Source organism: Octodon degus, unplaced genomic scaffold (assembly GCF_000260255.1).
Source record: "Octodon degus isolate 3935 unplaced genomic scaffold, OctDeg1.0 scaffold00010, whole genome shotgun sequence".
NCBI classification, from domain to species: Eukaryota; Metazoa; Chordata; class Mammalia; order Rodentia; family Octodontidae; genus Octodon; species Octodon degus.
The window spans coordinates 21,128,731-21,134,322 of record NW_004524586.1 but is presented as its reverse complement, the minus strand read 5'-3'; positions in this window follow the sequence as shown (position 1 = coordinate 21,134,322).

The following is a 5,592-nucleotide window of genomic DNA, read 5'->3' as shown; positions in this document are numbered from 1 at the left end:
AGAGGTTTGTACCTATGTTGTTTATTTATTATTTCTTGCCTATATTTTGTAATATGAGAAACTACTGTGGCAGTAACAATACACAATGTACTAACCATTGTTACTCTCCTAAAATCTTGTTTTGAGATTTTGTACAATTGTTTTTATTTTTTTTCTTTAAAATAAAATAACTGATGTAAAAAAAATTAATGGAGAAATAAGACACTTCCGTGACAAAGAACACATGAAGAAATTCATAACCACTAACTCAGTGCTACGGAATGTTCTGAGGGACATTCTAGAAAGACATATAAAGGACTACAACTCCATAAATTCTAACAGAATAAATCCACCATGCAAGGCAAAGAATTAAACAGAAGGCGGAGAAGGGAGTAGAAAACAGGAACATAACATGACCAGGGTAAGCCAATACATACCAGTTATAACCATTAATGTTAATGGTCTCAATTCATCAATCAAAAGAAACAGAGTGGCAGAAGTGATCAAGAAGTAAGATTCAACAATATTCTCTATAAAAGAAACACATTTAATTCAAAAAGAAATTCATAGGCTGAAGATCAAAGGATAGAAAACAATATTCTATGCAACAGGAACCTGGAAAAAGCAGAGCTAGCTATTCTATTTACAGACAAAGTGGATTTTGTCTTCAAAGACTGATTAGGAGAGGTAAAGAAGGTCTCTACATTTTTCTAAAGGGAATAATCCAAGAGGAAGTGATCACAGTCATAAATATATTCAACAAGTACCATTGAACCCAATCAAATATTAACAGACATGAAAAATCAAATAAGCACTAATATAATTGTACTGAGGATCCCAATACTCCACTGTAGCAAACAGACAAATCAACTGAAGAATGAACAATGAAATAATAGAACTATGCCAAATTTTTAAAAAAAAATGGACTTAATAGATGTCTACAGAGTGCTCCATCCCACAACATCAGAATACACATTCTTCTCAGGTGCATATGGGTTGTTATCTGAAATAGACCACATGCTAGCTCATACGACATGCTTAAGTAAATGAAAAGGAACTGAAATTATCTCATTCATATTATCACACCATAGTGCAAAGAAACTAGAAATGAATAGCAAAAAAAAAAAAAAAAACTCCACATGAAATTCATAAACACTTAGAAATTAAATAACACACTCCTGAACAAGCAGTGGGTCACAGGTGAGATTAAAGAAGAAATTAGACAGCTTTTACAATTACACAGTAATTCCAACACAACATACTGGAACTACGCAACACAATAAAAGCAATCCTAAGAAGGAAATTTATAGCAGTGAATACTCATGACAGGACAACAGAGTGAGCCCAAATAAACAACCTAATGTTTTTTTTCTTTTTTTTTTTTATTTATGTGTGTGTGTGTGTGTGTGTGGCCAGCTCAGCCCACCAGGGGACGGGGCTGGCTGGCATGTGGTGCTGGGGGATTGAACCGTGGCCCTATGCTTTGCTAAGCTTGTTCTAAGTAGGTGCTTTAGACCACTGAGCCATCTCACCAGCCCCAAACAACCTAATGTTGAACCTCGAGTTTTTCAAACAAGAAGTGGGGCCCCAAAGCTCACATAAGGGAGGAAATTATAACATTCAGAGCAGAAATTAATTCAATAGAGACAAAAAAATACAAAGAATCAATGAATCAAAGAGTTGTTTCTTTGAAAGATTAAATAAAATTGACACACATAACAATAAACTTGTCTTCTGGATGGTTAACAACCTAAGTTGACAGACCAAAATTAGAGAAAAAGGAGGGCTGCAAGGAAAGCCAACACTTTGGTCCTAGCCTTCTAAGGTCAATTAAGACTCAGGACATATGAGAACTTGTACTGTAATGTCATGTAACTCAGTAGTGTCCCAAATTTTCTGATCAAGAAAATTATGAGGCCAAAGAGGAAAGTGATCAATGATGTAGAGTGTGCCTAAGGAGAGTCACATGGGGAGAAAACACACTCTCAGGCTTTCACAGAGAGCACATTGGCCAAGCAATGGCCGTGACTCATCCACATGGCTGCACTGACAAAGGTTCTACAATCTGAGGTACAAGATCTCAGGATAAATCCTGAGGGGATCTCACTGACCTTTTCAGACCCAAAAGCTACAACTCTTGTTGCATAGGTCCTGCTTTACCTTGGTCTTAACCATCTAGTAGAAAAGTATAAAAACGAAATATGAGAAGTAAAGCCATGCTGTTATGTTGAGCTGTGGGGGACTCAGGTCAACAATTTCTGACATTGCCAGTCAAGCGGAAGACCCAATACTATTATGGACTACTGAACTCTTTTAGAATATTTTGCTGAGTTTACACATCTATAATATTTAAATGATGGAACTTAACAAAAAAGGGGATACAGATGAATGTCCATTTTGTATCTATGTATTCAAAGTGATTAGGATAGATATATAGTTACATATAGTTCTTAATGAATAGAGGGATTTGTTCTAATGGTGTTTGTAAATAGGATATCAAGTCCGCATCTTGTACAGCAAATAACCACTAGGAAGAATGTATGCAATGTGTTAATTATTGAAACTGTCTTACCAGTTTGGTTTGAAACTGTCTCATTAATATTTGTTTCTCAATAAAATTATGGGGAAAAAAAAGTAAAATAAAGTAGGGACTTAAAGTTCAACATTAAAAAAAAAAAAAATCCAGATCATCCATAACTGCTTTGAGAATTTGAATTCTAATAAGATGCGAAATGAAGAAATAGAGATTCCTAGATACATACGAATTACCAAAGCTGAATCAAGAAGATATAAAAATCTTAAATAAACAAATACGGATCAATGAAATTGAAGATGAAATTAAACCCTCCCCCCCCCCTGCCAAAAAAAGGCAAGGCACTAATGGATTCACTGCTAAATTCTGTAATAAATTTAGAAATGACCTAATACTTCTATGGCACTCTCCAAGAAGATGGAGCACCTGTTGACCTCATACAGGGGACAGCTAAATATCAGCCCCAGGAGGCCTGTGGCAGTGTGGCTCTACATGGAGACTAGGCCTGGTCCTGCATCACAGGGAAAATGAGGCAGGGGCCTCCAGGACACCCGTAGGTGGGCAGGAAGGCAGAGCCCTCACAGTAGCTTCAGAGCCTCATGGATTCAGTTTACCTCTCAACCCCGCCTTGAGGAAGTTTCTGGACCTCTTCCAGCTTCCATTTCCTTGAGGTCAATGGGGCCACAAGTGACTGAGATGATCAGTGAGGGAGGTCTGGCCACCCTGCAGCCCACACAATTTGTGAACACTGGCCTAAAGGTGCCTTTTCTCCTTCCTGGATCTCAGGCTGATTTCTCTTCTGCCAGTCTCCCTCCAGGGGTAACCATGAGGTTTTCACATTCAAAGGTAATCAAGAATTAAAGAGTTAGGAGATCCAGGATGTAGGGGAGAGGAACAGTTTGGAGACAAAGCTTAGCATGGAGGTGTCTGTGGAAACAATCCTTAGCACTCAGAAGGAGCCTCCACCCCATATGCATGGCCTCCACTCACAATTACTCCAAGACACCCAGTCTTTGCCTCTTCTGTGGTTGCCTCAAAGAGACAGGAGCAGCACAGAGCTCTGCAGGAACCATGATAGGTGCCTGAGCAATTCATGGACACCACTGCCTCATGTCACAGCTGAGGCCTTGACACCACAACATTGGGTGTGGAGACAAGCCCTAACCAAGGAGGCCAATTTGGAATGGACCTCCTGGGAAACCATGCTGTCCTCCCAGGAAGTCCATTCTTCTGGGGAGCAGGGATAGATCTTGGGATGCAAGGTAGTCAGAACAACTCACAAGATGGAGAGTGACCAGGAAAGTACCAGCCCAGAAGACCCAGCCTATATCCAGCTCAAAACTTCACAGAGTTGCTCAGATGACTATAAAAATCTGCCAGTTTTGTCATGCTCAGTTGAAAACGTCCATGTGAAATTAGAATAAAACGTAAATTTCTCTTTTGTCTTAAAGAATTTTCCCCATCCTCCATTCTGTTTTCTCTTTCATCCTCACCCATTTTCTCTCCCTTTCATGCATATCAAACCACACTTCCTCCCTTTTCTTGTACTGCAGAATTGCATAGATAGTTGTTTCCAAAGACCCTTCACTTAGCCTTCTATCTCAAGTCAACCCTACCTCCAAGCCTGATCACACATGAATGCCTCCTTCTTACCTACCTTTACCTAGGTTTCATCTTCTCCAGGTGTCTTCCTTCTACCCTTTGTACACTCTCAAAGCAGCCATTCTCTACCCAATCCACCTTTACAATAATCAAAGAACCTCTCCAGAATTTGAATTTGAATCTGGTGGTCATCTGCGGGTTATCCCCACTTACAATGCAACTTTCATGACAGTATGGAATATGTACTTCCCATTCAGTTTATATTCCCAGGCCCTAGAACAGTGAAAAATGACTACTTGCCAAATGAATGGATGAATAAATGGATGAGTGAATGAATGAATGAAGACCAGCTCTCCCCACATGGACACTTGCTCTTCCTCATCTTACTTTGGATGACAGGATTGCTTTCTTGCTGCAGACCCGGTACTTTCAGGAACCCAGTACTTTCCACGTGCTTCAGCTTCTGCAAACATGAATGCTTAGAACTCCACATGGGAGGCCAGAAAGATAGCTCAGTAGAATAAGTGCCTGCCTGGCAAGTGCAAGGTCTGGAGTTCAATCCCAGTACTACAAAAATAAATAAATAAATAAATAATAAAGAATTTCAGGTAGGGGGCCTGTCCTGCGCTGGCTTTTCCTCACATCCTCTGCCTCCTCTTCCCACTCAGGGTCAGGCCCCTGTAGGCGTCTAGTGGCCCAGCTGGGCCCACAGTGCCCAGGTGCTGCATCACTCACTGCTCCTCGGGGCCTTCAGACTCCCAAGGAGAAATTCCTGGAGCAGAGCAGCACAGGCCTCAGCTGTCACTGACGCTACCCCACATGTGATCTGCACAGACAGGGCCAAGGCTCATGTCCAGCTGGTTCCCTCAGGCTTTACCTGTGGCTGCTGTGCCAGCTGTTGAGACCAGGGAGGACCCAGGCAGGCACTGTCTGCAGCCCTCCCAGGAGAGAGCTGGGGAATGAGCTTCCTGCCGGCATTGCTGGCAGCGATGCAGCCGCACACCTGGCATTTTCTCACATGCAGCGCCCGTTGTGTGGCCAAACTGACACGTTTCCCTCGAGTTTGCCAGGAAGCGTGTGAAGCCAGAGAGTTATGAAACGCAGAGAAGTATAAAGGCCTACCACCCCTGAGGGCTGCCCAGCTCCTGACAATGATGGCGGTCCTAAGAAGGCTCATTCTCTTGGCCCTTTTGGTCACTTCATGTCTGGCAGAGCTGAGTGTGCCTGAGGCTTGAAAAAGCAAGTTAGTTGGGCATAGTGATGCATTCTTTAGTCCCAGCACTAGGGAGGTTGAGACAGGAGGATTGCTACAAGTTCAAAGCCAGCCTGGGCTACATAGCGAGTTCAAAACCCAGCCTGAACTGCATAGTAAGACCCTGCTTAGGATCACAAGTCTGCATCTTGTACAGCAATTAACCACTAAGAAGAATATATGCAGTGTATTATTTGTTGAAACTGTACTTTCGATTTGATTTGAA